Consider the following 13,470-nt stretch of genomic DNA (forward strand, 5'->3'; position numbering starts at 1 on the left):
GCTCCCAGACAGCTAAGACAAGAGTCTTAAAGTCCACACCCACAAGGACACACCTACTCCAATAAGGCCACACCCCCTAATGGTGCCACGCCCTAGGCCAAACTCATACAAACCACACACAAACCTTTCCACTTTAGGGTTCAAGAAAGCAGACGGGTTCAGGTGCTGCGGTTGGCAAACAGTTATGAAGGGGAGGAAAGGGAACCTTCCAGAAGACAGTAAGAAAGCCCAAAGTGTCAGAGCAACATACTCATGATTTTGGTATCCAGTGAAAAGGACAAAAGGGAAAGTTATGCTTTTTAGAACTAAAGATTACAAAGGCTGGCAAGGGTTAGCCATGAAAATCCATCAGCAATGCTAGCACATTGTAAAAAGTAAATTAAATTGACTTTATTCCTGACTATAGAATTATACCTAAAAGATAATATAATAGCAGTTCTCCAGTTACACTCTTTCCAACCTAACACATTTATCCTTAATGCCTACGTTCATGCAGAAGGAACAAGTGAGCAGTGTACGACCATTGGCTTTGGCTTGCTGACGATGATATGTATCTCACTCCTGCTAGGACCTTCCTTCCTAAGTCAGTGAGCTTATTTAAGGTCCTCTTCCCTGGCAGGATGTCTGAGGCCACTTTCATTAGTAAGAAAACTGGAAACACAGAAATAAGAGCATAAGGCTGGGTATAGAGCCCATTGTGAGCAGTCTACTTGGAAAATGTTCAGCATTTGGCTACTTCAGTATGGGCCACCACTGAAGAAGTCGATTAGTGCAGTATGTATGGATCTTCTCTGGCTCCAGTTGCCTAGTCCCAGTGACTTGTGACTTAGAGAAATTCTTAATTTCCCTGTGGTTCAGTCTTCTCATTTTAAAAATAAGAATGAGAGGAGAGGGCTGGCAAGTTGGCTCAGTAGGAAAAAGTGTCTGTTGCAAACCTTCATGACCTGAGTCCAATCCCAAGAACCCACATGGTAAAAGGAGAGAACCAATCCCACCAAGTTACCTTCTGACCTTCTCCTTCATTCCATGGCCACACTGCCATACAAGATAGATAGATAGATAGATAGATAGATAGATAGATAGATAGATAGATAGATAGATAGATAGATAGATAGATGGATGGACAGATGGACGAATTGGTGGATGGAAGGGTGGGTGGGTAGATGGATGGATGGGTGTGAGGGGTGGATAGATGGATGGATAGATAGATAGATAGATAGATAGATAGATAGATAGATAGATAGATAGATAGATAGATAGATAGACAGACAGACAGACAGACAGACAGATGGACAGATGAATTGGTGGATGGGAGGGTGGGTAGATTGGATGATGGATGGGTGTGAGGGGTGAATAGATGGATAGATAGATAGATAGATAGATAGATAGATAGATAGATAGATAGATGATAGATAGATAGATAGATATACATGTAAAAATATTTTAAGTAAAAAACAATCAAAGAAAAACCTACTTGTAAGTTTTTCATGACAATTATATCATTTATGCTATAAAGAGCTAAATGTAAGCTGGCCACATACTATGTATGTTTGTATGTATGTATGCATGTATGTATGCACCACTCTCATTTCTACCTTTAGGAAACAGCAGATCTGTGTGGGATATCTGTCTGAGAATCCTATCTCAGCATTCCTCCTTAGCTAGGTGCTAAGAATGTACTGACAATTAAGACTAAGCTCTTGTTCTGAAAACCTCTCCCCTCCCCCACAGAGAGAACTAACAAAGAGCCTTCCTTCTACAGTGATGGGCAGCTGATGACTTACAGAGGCCATAGGACTCTTGAAGAGACCTTGAAACTCTCCCTTTAAAGTTAAGAAGGTGATGCTGAAGAACCATTGTTGGGGGGCAGAGAGGAGACCCCTCAGGGACATTACAGGCAGAGGGAACTAAAAGGACCATGATGCTCAATCCATTCCACATCTTGTGAACGCCACAGATAGACCTGGGGTTTGGTAAAAGCCAAACTTCCCACATCTTTCTTTTTCAGCTGTTTCTAGGTCTCTTTTCTCGAACTGGGCTGAGCACGTGTCCGCACATGCTCTGAAGTATGACCTCGTGACTGAGTTTTGACCAAAACCCAACTTCCACATCACAATAAAGGGATTTGTTTGCTCTCCGCCTCTCACCTCCCAGGAGGCTCCAGTCTGCGGACCAGGTTTTAAAACGGTGGCCATGGGTAATTGTAATTACCCAGGAGAGAGCCCGGTAACAGGAAAGAAGAAAACAAAATATGAGAATGCCTGCTGCATGTAGGTACGGCCAAATAGACAAATGCAGGGGCCGAGGACTAGGTGGCCCGGGGACAAGGTGGATTGGATAAAGCAAAGCCACGCAGACAAGAGGAAAAAGAGACACCTGAGTGAGCTGGTCCCGGGACTACCCTTAACCCTGACCTAATTGCTTCCACTTCTCCAACTCCGAAGGAACGTTAACTTTCTATGGGTACTCACTACACGCTGAACATTTTGTACGGATCCCTTAATCGCACTGTGTTCTTAAACTAAGTGATCTGACACCCTCCGCTTCTACCAATGCTTTCTCGTTTCAGGAGAAAGTTCATGTTGAACCAGCGCTAACAATAACACTGAAGAAGTACACCATGTACCAGGCAACTCACTCTACTGCCCCTAGTCAGTGGATTTAGGAGAAGCACTAGTCTAAAGTCAGCCAATCACAGGGTCCCCGCTGAACACAGAAGTTGTGCCCAGCGCATGACTAGGAGCTATTATTAAAATTCTTCCCTTATAAACTTTAACTCGAAGACATCAAGATGACACGCAGTTGGCTCCAATCACTTAAGTTAAAATGTTACAAGGTTGAGCCAGAGGCTAGAGAGGCTAGAATAAGTTAAGTCTGAAGCTAAGCGGAATCTAGAAGCACGAGAATAAAGCAGGAGGTAAAGCATTGTGGGTAGCCTAAGGTGTAGCCCATAAACCTGAGGCGGAGAGAAATTATGTAGAGTTCAGTCTACTTGTATCTACAAAATAAAGCTCTTTTGTCCAAGCTAGCCTGAGCAGCGTCTTTTTTTTTCTCTGTGAACTATACACTGTTTGGAAAGACTGCTGCTGAAAGGTTGTGCCTTCTCGTATGTGCTGAGGGCTTAGCTACTGATCGCCTAGCCTCGTAGGGCAGAACTACACCTCAACCCTACTACATGTTAGTCCCACCAGGTCACTGCAAATACTTCAACTGAAGGAAGAGCAATGATTGAAAAAAAAAATCCAACCAATAGCTTAATCCCAGATGCAGAAGTCATATCACAGAAGGAAGGAACAAAAAATAAAAAACCAAACCAAAACAAAACAAAAAAAAACCAACCAAACAAAAAAACAAACAAAAAAACAACCAAGGCTACATGATTGCTCCAAAAACAACTACAGTCTCCACACTGATAGCTTCTAAAGAGAGAATGGTAGAAAGCCTGCCTGCAGTCTGAGGAACAGTTGTAATACTGATCAATGGAATCACGAAGAACACCAACGAACTCCTGTGGTGATTTAAATGAGAAGTGGCCCTCAAGGCCTTGGTCATTTGAATGCTTGGTCCTCTGTCTGCACTGTGTGAGAAGGTTTCAGTGGCATGGCTTACCGGAGGTATCACTGGGGGGTAGGTTTTGAGACTAAAAAGCCTCCAGCACTCCCAGTTTGCTCTCTCTGCTTCAAGACCATGGTTCAAGATGTGAACTTTCGGGACTGGAGAGATGGCTCAGCGGTTAAGGGCACTGACTGCTCTTCCAGAGGTCCTGAGTTCAATTCCCAGCAACCACATGGTGGCTCACAACCATCTGTAATGAGGTCTGATGCCCTCTTCTGGCCTGTAGGTGCACATGCAGGCAGAAAGGTGCGTGATGTATACATAATAAATAGATATTTAAAAAAAAAAAAAAAAAAAAAAGACGTGAGCTCTCAACTCTTTCCCGCAACCACCAAGCTTGCCTGCTGCCATGCCTCACTATCACAGGAGACTTGCCCTCTGGAACCGGAAGAGGAAATAAACTCTCTCCTGTGAGCTGCCTAGGTCATGATATTTTATTCACAGCAACAGAAAAGGAGCTGATATATTCCTGAATGATTTGGGGGAAAAAAAAAAAGAACCCTGCTGAATGAAATAAGGAAAATGATACAGGATATGGAGGGTAAATTGAAACAATAAATAGAAATACTACAAAAGCAAATTAAAATGTTGAAAATGAAAATCTTAGTTAACCAAGTAAACACAGTAGAAAGTCTCCTTGCTACAACATATCAAGTGGAAGACAGAATATCAGGGATTGCGGGTAAGTGCCACGAAGACTGAATATTTACATGTAGAAGGATAAAGTTAGATGTCCCTTTTCTCGCCTTGTATAAAAATTAATTCTGGGCTGGAGAGATGGCTCAGTGGTTAAGGGCACTGACTGCTCTTCCAGAGGTCCTGAGTTCAATTCCCAGCAACCACATGGTGGCTGAAGCCAGGTGCAATGGGATCTGATGCCCTCTTCTGGTGTGTCTAAAGATAGCTACAGTATATTTATAGACATATAATAAATAAATCTTAATAATAATAATCATAATTCCAAATGGGGGGAAAAGTCTGATGTAAGACTTGAAACTGAAATTATTGGAGGAAGAAAAGCTGGAACACTTCAAGGTATAGGCATAAACAGGCAAGAACTTTCTGAAAATCATCCCAATCACTCAGGAAATGATGCCAAAAAAATGGCTAATGGGATTGCATAAAATCAAAAAGTTTATGCACAGTGAAGAGATAGCCAAATGAAGAGGCACCCTATGTAATGGAAGAAAATCCTTGCTAGCTAAACCTGACAAAGGATTAATACCTAGGATATATAAGAGCTAAAAAAGTAAAAGCTCACAAATAAATACACTAACGTACATCTTTAACTCGCTACCCCAGTCACGTGGGCATCGATTGAGAAACAGCTAACCACAAACCAACTATCAAACAAAAAGTATAAGACATTCTTAAAAGCCAATAAGGGAAGCAAAGACTGTCATAGATGGCTTCTGGGGCTGCAAATTAATTGATCCAATGTATCTATCAATCAGCACAGATGATCTTGCAAGTGTCCTGTGATCTGGTTATTTGTACTGGAAGGAGCTTAAAGTTACACAGTGTAGACTTGACAGCTGCTTCCTGCATATCACTGTCCCCCGTACATGACAGCAAAGCCAGCCTAGAGATGGGTCAGCAGACACATTTGAAATTTGCTTTTTTTTTTTTCTGGACAGTGGATGGAACTGGAAATCATTTTATTAATCACTGTCTTAGTTAGGGTTTTACTGCCGAGAGCAGACACCACGACCAAGGCAACTCTTTAAAAGTACATTTAATCGTGGCTGGCTGACAGGTTGAGAGGTTCAGTCCATTATCATCGAGGCAGGAGCGTGGCAGCATCCAGGCAGGCCTGGTGCAGGAGGAGCTGAGAGTTCTACATCCTCATCTGAAGGCTGCTAGCGGAAAACTGGCTTCCAGGCAGCTAGGATGAGGGTCTCAAAGCCCACTCCCCACTCCAACAGGGCCACACCTTCTAATAGTGCCCCTCCCTGGGCTGAGCATGTACAAACCATAACGATCATAGTAACTTAAAATCCCGTCTGATAACTCCAGCATCTCTGTTCTATCTGAATCTGGTCCTGATGCTTGCTCTGTTTCTTCAAACTGTGTCGCCTCCCTGCCCACCCCCACCATATAATTTAATATGCCATGTAATTTTCTGGTAGTCAAAGAAAATTCCTGAAAATAGGACTTTACCGAAGCAAGAGTGCTAGGGAGATAGTTCCAGGGTTAAAAGCACTTGTTATCCATACAGAGGACAGGGGTTCAATTCACAGCATCCACACGACAGCTCTCAACTGACTGTAACTCCAGTTCCTGGGGATCCGGCCTCTGCAGGTACTGAACTCACGTGGTACAGATACACATGCAAGCAAAAGGTAAAATAAAATGTAAAAATCTTTAAAAAATGTGAATAAAGAATGTAATGAAAACTGTTCTTAGTTTTTCCCATCTGAGTGGGACGGAATGTCTACACAGGGCTGGTAGATGCTAGCAGGTCTGCTAGATGCTGGTAAACTCACAGTGGGCTAGCCTCTGCTTACGTGGTTTTCCTGACACTTGTCCTTGTTAACATATGAGTATTCTGATGTGTTTCCGGTTGGTGACTTTTCCCTTCACCCTGACAGGAATGTGTGGGGATACTCCTCCAAAATTCACTGTGAGAACCTGTTTAAAATCCTAGAAGAATGGTTCACAGAAGCTAGTTGGACAAATGGCTCAGTGGTTAAGGGCACACAACTGATCTTGGGTAGGGTCAAAGTTCGAGTCCAACTACCCACATCTGGTGGACAATAATCTCACTCAGTTCTAAAGAGGATTGATGATGCTTCTGGCCTCCAAGGCCACCTGCTTACACACTCAAGCATGCTCGAATGCTGAAGTGCACGCACACACACACACACACACACACACACACACACACACACACACACACACACATAAAAACACAGATGCACACACAGAAATCCCAAAAAACTAAAAAACAATTCACAGGCCTGGGAGACCCTCACAACCCTGTCTGTCTGCTAGAGTCAAGTCCTGAAGCCGTCAGCACAACCTCCTTCAATTCAACAACTGAACTTTAGGTTCTCCCTGCTCCGAGCTCAATGACAACTCCTTAAGACCATTTGGTTACCCAGCTCCCTATTTCTGTGCCATGGAGGCTTCCATCCCAGTAGATTGTGACTGTCTACTCCTACCTCTCTATCCCTGCCCTCCCTTTGGGCATGTGTATGTGTGTGAGATGTGGGTGTAGACAGGAATGCATATCTGTGGATGTATGTGCATAGAGATAAGAATTGTATTGTGTCCTTTGCTTGGGCTCCACTTTATTTATTGAGTCAGGATCTCTCCTTGAACTTGGAAGTTTATCAATTCTGGCTGATCAGCTACCTAACTTGCCCCGGAGGCATCCGGTCTCTGCCTCTCAAGTGCTGAACTGCAGGTAGCCTGCACACCCACTGGGAGTTCCTGTTGTTCTGGAGATCCTGTCTTAAAGGGCAACACTTTGTCCTATAACTTTGCTTTCTTGTGCATAAGCAAGAATTGCAGATGGAGCTGGAGAGATGGCTCAGTGGTTAAGAGCACTGACTGCTCTTCCAGAGGTCTTGAGTTCAATTCCCAGCACCACATGATGGCTCACAACCATCTGTAATGGGATCCGATACCCTCTTCTGGTGTGTCTGAAGACAGCTACAGTGTACTCATGTAAAGTAAATAAATCTTTAAATTAAAAAAAAAAAAGAATGACAGACTTTTCAGGGTTCCCCCCCCCCCACACACACACACATTTTCTTGATTCCCTAGCTGGCCATGAACTTCTGTCTCTTTGTTTGCTTGATCCAAATCCCCTTCTCACTTGGTTCATCCCAGGGCCACAAATGCAATGTTCCCCGCCTCTTCTCCATCTGAACCCCACGTACTCTCAGGTCTTACTGAGAGACTTGGCATTCTCATCTGCTCTTTGTAGCTCCAATCTCCTGTTGTTTTAGAGTTACTCTTTAATTATGGCCTTAAGCTACAGTTTTCCAGCTGACTTCACCTAGCAGGCGCTTGTTAACAAATTCAAACAAATTCAATTCTTAACTAAGGTTTGTGGCCAGATACCTTCTGTTGAAATACCCTCCCTCCTATGAACTATTTATTTCAAGCCTAAACCTGTTGTCTTCGCCATGTCCCCTAAATCTTTACAGACCCAAAATGCTGGGTAGACTTCGCTAAGTAGGGCAAAGCACATCTTAAAGACTTCTAGGCTCGAATGGACTTAAATCTATTCAAAACACTCTTGCCACTACTGTTGAAGATAAGTGCTTAATGACAGAAAATACGTTGCAGCAGCATTTGCTCAAGAAATGGCAACCATTACTAAATCCTGCCTAGCACCTTGCAAATTATTTATTATTATCTCCATTTTTCAGAGCTAATCCCCCCTGGACACCCAACTGGTTCATAGGCTTGGTGCCCAGACATTTGGGTATAAAAGCCAGTAGTCTTAATCACTACATAGAGGACTGATCTATTAAAAATTTATGAACATTTCAGGTAAGACAAACTTCAGGATTATTTTATTTCAGATTTCTTTTTTACAGATGTATTTATTTATTTTATGAATGTGAGTACACTGTAGCTGTCTTCAGACACACCAGAAGAGGACATCAGATCACATTTTAGTTGGTTGCGAGCCGTCATGTGGTTGCTGGGAATTGAACTCAGGACCTCTGGAGGAGGTCTTAACCACTGAGTTATCTCTCCAACCCCTCACCCCTAGACTTCTTTTTTCTTTTTAATTAGAAAATAGTCATTGAAAAAGTAATTTTCCTTCTACTCAAATCCTTTTGATCTAATGCTACTCTTATCAACAGTGCAAAAAGAGAATAATGAGTTGACCGTCACTCAATATCATAGACATGATGTGAATATTTTGTCCCAAGTGTCTTATCTCACAAAAATTAAAACTCTTCTGGCTAGAGAAAAAACTCAGTTGTTAGAATATACTTTTCTACCAGAAGACCCAAGTTTGGTTCCCAGCGCTCATGTCTGGTGGTTCACACCTGCTTTAATCTACCTTCCAATGTTCTTTTCTGGACTTTTGGTCACCTCCACTCAAAAGTACATACACACAGAGAGACAAGCCTACTGGGTTGGTCTGAATAAAAATGGCCCTCATAGGCTCATATATTCAAATGCTTGGGCATTAGGAAGTGGTGCTACTTGACAGGAATTAGGAGGTATGGCCTTCTGTGAATAGATGTGGCCTTCTGGGAGGAAGTGTGTCACCGGGGCTGTGCTTTGGGTTCTCAAGCCAGGCCTCATGCTTCTCTGTCTTCCTGCTGCTAGGAGCTCTGGATGTTGAACTCAGCTCCCCTCCAGCACCGTGTCTGCCTTCATGCTTCCCACCATGTTAATAGTGGACTAAAACTCTGAGTTTAGTAAGCCTTGATTAAATGTCTTCTTTTATAAGAGTTGTCATGGTCACGGTGTCCCTTCATAGCAATGGCACATTGACTAAGACATGGGCATACACACAATTTTAAAAATATATAAAAATAATATTTTTAAGAGATGAAAACCCTCTTCTAATAATATCATTTTTTTTATTATCTAGATCACTAATTGTCCTTTATGGTGTCCCAATTGTAACTGCTACATGTTGCAAGGCAAAGGTAAATGGTTCATCTGACTTCATACGGGCTAAAGGCAAGCCCAAGTCTCCAGTTCGATCCTGTAGAGCTCTTGCTAGCCCAAGGAATATTTAGTTAAAGCTCAGAAAAGTTAGGCTACAAAATATTACAAATAAATGTAAGATTAGTGTGCAAGAAGCTGTGTATGTTCATGTCAACGTTCATGTTCAAGTTTCTGCTATTAATAATAAGAAAATAGCCAGAATCTGCTCTTCAGACTAACATATCTCACTGCATACCTATTTGACAAACATCGTTTGTGGGTCCCAATATCAATGCTCCTCCAAAATTTGTGTACTGGGGCCTAATCACTAGGGAGCATTTGGAGGCATAGGCCTTGAGGTCTGTGCTCTTATGAGTGACACAAATTCCCTAAAGAAACCCAGCCCTAACAACTGACTTCCTTCTACCATGTCAAAAGTCAAAGAAGGTGCCTTTTATGAGGGAGTGGCCTTTCCTATTGTTCGAACTTGCTTCTTGTTTCAGGGTTAAAGACCATGACCCAAAAGCAACTTGGTAGATGTCTTCGCTAGTTAGGGTTTACTGCCGTGAACAGACATGGCAACCAAAGTAACTCTTATGACAGACAACATTTAACGGGGGCTAGCTTACAGGTTCAGAGGTTCAGTGCATTATCATCAGTGAGAACTTGGCAGCATCCAAGCAGACATGGTGCTGGAAAAGCTGAGAGTTCTACATCTTGATCTGAAGGCAAGTAGGAGAGACTGACTGTCTCCCAGGCAACTAGGAGGAGTCACTCAAAGCCCACTCTCACAGAGACACCTCGGATAAGGCCAATCCTACTCCAATGAGTCCCCATCTCCCAATAGTGCCACTCCCTGGACCAAGCATATTTAAACCACCACAGGAGGAAACGGTTTATTTCATCTTAGCAGCTCATCGTCCATCATCAAGAGAAGACTGGGCAGGAACAGAAAGCAGGAACTTAGGACCACTGAGACATTTTGCTTACTGACTTGCTCCTTTTGCCTTCCTCTGCTATTTTTCCTTACACAGCCCAGGCCTACCTGTCTGAGGATTGCATTGCCCACAGATAATTCCTCCATCAATTATCAGTCAGGAAAATGTACCAATGAACGTGCTCACAGCCCTGTCTGACAGAGTCAACTCTTTAACTGAGAGTCCCTCTTCCACATTCAGTGAGAGATCCTGACCTGGTAAATAAAGTGGAGCTCAAGCAAAGAACACATTCAAGTTCGTATCTCTATACACATACATCCATCGATATGTATGCCCCTATACATGCATTGCTGTCTACACCTAACCAAATGGTCTTAACGAGTTATCATTGAGCTCAGACAAGGGTGAGCTCAGACAAGGGTGAACCTGAAGCTCATTGGCGAATTGCTGGAGGTTGTGTTGACGGCTTCAGGAGTTGACTCTTGGGTCATAAGGTTTCTCCACAGGTCTGTGAGGTTTGGTTTTGTTTTTAGTTGTGTGTGTGTGTGTGTGTGTGTGTGTGTGTGTGTGTGTGTGTGTGTGTGTACAGATGACCTAGGAGTCCAGAAACATCATCAACATTCCTTAGAGCTGAGTTCCAGGAGATTGGTTGCCACCAAATATAAGTGATTGGAATCAAACTCTGGTCCTCTGCATCTCTGTCTCTGCATCTCTCTGTCTCTCCAGCTCACCTCTGTGAATCATACCTCTAGGATCATACCTCTATTTTTGTGTTGTATATACATATACAATTTTTTGTGTTCATATAAAATCTAGAACTACAAATAAGAGAAAAAATGTCCTCTGTTTTTCCCAGGCTGGCATAATTCCCCAATATGATTATCTCCTGTTGAATTCCTTCCTTCACTGTCTCTCTTTTCACATGTTTCCATCACCTTTTAATGGGTAATAGTTCTGTGTCAGAAATTGGGCCTTAAGTGAATTCTCTACACATGGGAGTGGTGCGGGCTGTTGTGTACAGGAGTGCAGAGTGCCCACGACACTGGTCCCTCTTCAGTGGTATTGTGTTGCTGCTGCTCATGTGTCATTCCTCCTAAGAATGGCAGTAGTCGAAAGGTAGGTCAGATGCCAGCCCTATATCAAGGCCAAGCAGGGCACCTTCTTGTTATGCTGATGGACTTATAATCCAGTTGTAGCTTCTGGAATCTGGCAGCAATACCTTTGGGGGTGAAATCTCCCCATCAATGTCCAGTTTGGCAGCTCCTTCTGCTTAGCACACACGAGTTTCTTTCTCCTTCACTGATACCACTGAGGTCATCTTGGAATCGTCAGTGTTCATTTCTATTATTTGTAAATGAACAAGTCTGAGAAGTTTTCTTATAGCAACTAAGACAGCTGAAAGAGGGGCAGCTCCCATTTTTCTAATTAAGGTACGGTGATGCTTGGCCCAGGGAATGGCACTATTAGAAGGTCTAGCCTTGTTGGAGTAGGTATGTCATTGTGGATGTGAGCTTTAAGACCCTCATCCTAGCTGCCTGGAAGTCAGTCTTCTGCTAGCAGCCTTCAGGTGAAGATGTAGAACTCTCAGTTCCACCTACACCATGTCTGCCTGGACACTGCCATGATGGACCTTGATGATAATGGGCTGAACCTCTGAACCTGTAAGCCAGCCTCAACTAAATGTTGTCTTTATAAGAGTTGCCTTGGTCGTAGTGTGTGTTCACAGCAGTAAAACTCTAAGACAGGTATTAAGAGTATTAAGGGCACAACTGAGGTCAAACTATGTAAATATTATTGGAACACAGCATGATACTTCATAAATGCATATAATGCTTATGTTTTTATGTTAGGGAAGCTAGAAGGGCTGTAGAATCTGAAAGCTGGGCTGATAATGGATAGATTGGCTCACGAGTAAACACTGGAGCCAAAAATCAACCGTGTCCTAGGGTCATAGTTCAAACTTTCTGAGCACACCAGTCAAGACAATGGGAAGATGCCCAGAGGCCCTAAGAGCCATCTTTCTCTTACGGGTGTAGGCTAGTTTTACTTTAGTCCCAGAGGAATATTTGAGAAAACAAATATATAGGTGAATCAATTCTTTGGTTTCTCTTAACAAGTAAGAAAAAATGATGAAAATGTAACAAGAAATAAATGAAGAGTTGAGGGAATTAAAAACAAAAAGTTGAGGGCAAGTTGCTCCAGGGGATTTGACAAAAAGCCAAAACAAATGGTTACAGGCTGGAGAGAACTGTTGCCTCAGGTCCAGCAGCTGAAGCATCTTTCCATAAGGCACAATGTGAACACAGGAGCTCAACAGTCATGCAGCGGACTCTTCTCGGGCTCCTCAGGAATGACCTGTATAGAAAAGAAAAAGGTCAACTGTGACACAATACTGAATAGGGTCAAGTAGGAGCTCAGTGGGAACCAGCATTAGGGGGACCTCACCTGAACAACCTGAACTGGTACCTGGGAGGCTTGGGGACATTTGAAGGACAATAGGCAACACCCAGAAAAGGTGCAGGCACTGCCATCGTGAGTTTGGTGTGACCACCTTGTTTGAGAAATTTCTTGTATTGTGGGAAGGGAACCGAGAAGCTCATTCAAGCTTACACCCATGTGTAGTAGGTAGAACACAAAATAAAACATAATGTGAAAATCCGAAAGCCTAGCTTGTGGCTGAGGAGAGGAAAAAGCTTCCCTCTGCGGTTGCTATTGCCTGGAACAGGTGATTGGAATTCCTCTCTGGATATTTCTGTCTTCCTTTCCGATGCTCTGTAGTGAGGCTTTGTAGTTTTTCTGGGTGAGTGACAAACACTTGGAAGATCACTGAAACTATCTTTATGTAGGAGGTGGATAACAGGTTACCCATCTCTCACTCTCTGGGCACACGATGGGACCAACTGCCACTGTGCAGCTCTGCATGTAGGGAAATGTGTATTCCTTTCAGTGGAGTAGGAATTCTGTGAGCAAAGTGCGGTTGACTGGGGAGAACCCTTGTCACGGGACAAAGCAGAAACTGACCCTGGTCATTTTCATTTAGACCTTATCATGCTTGCAATAGCGAGAAAGAAAGAAAAAAGAAACAAAGAAACAAAGAAAGAAACAAACGAACAAACAGGGGAGGAAGGAAAGAAAAAAGGAAGGGAGAGAGGAAGGAAGGAAGGAAGGAAGGAAGGAAAGAGGGAAGGAAGGAGAAGAGGAAGGGAGGAAGGAAGGGAGGAAGGAAGGAAGGACGGAAGAAGAAATCAGAAGTTGAGGTAAATGCTTGCATTCCTGAGGCCTGATTGCC

This window comes from Rattus norvegicus, chromosome 9, assembly GCF_021556685.1.
Source record: "Rattus norvegicus strain SHRSP/BbbUtx chromosome 9, alternate assembly SHRSP_T2T, whole genome shotgun sequence".
NCBI lineage: Eukaryota > Metazoa > Chordata > Mammalia > Rodentia > Muridae > Rattus > Rattus norvegicus.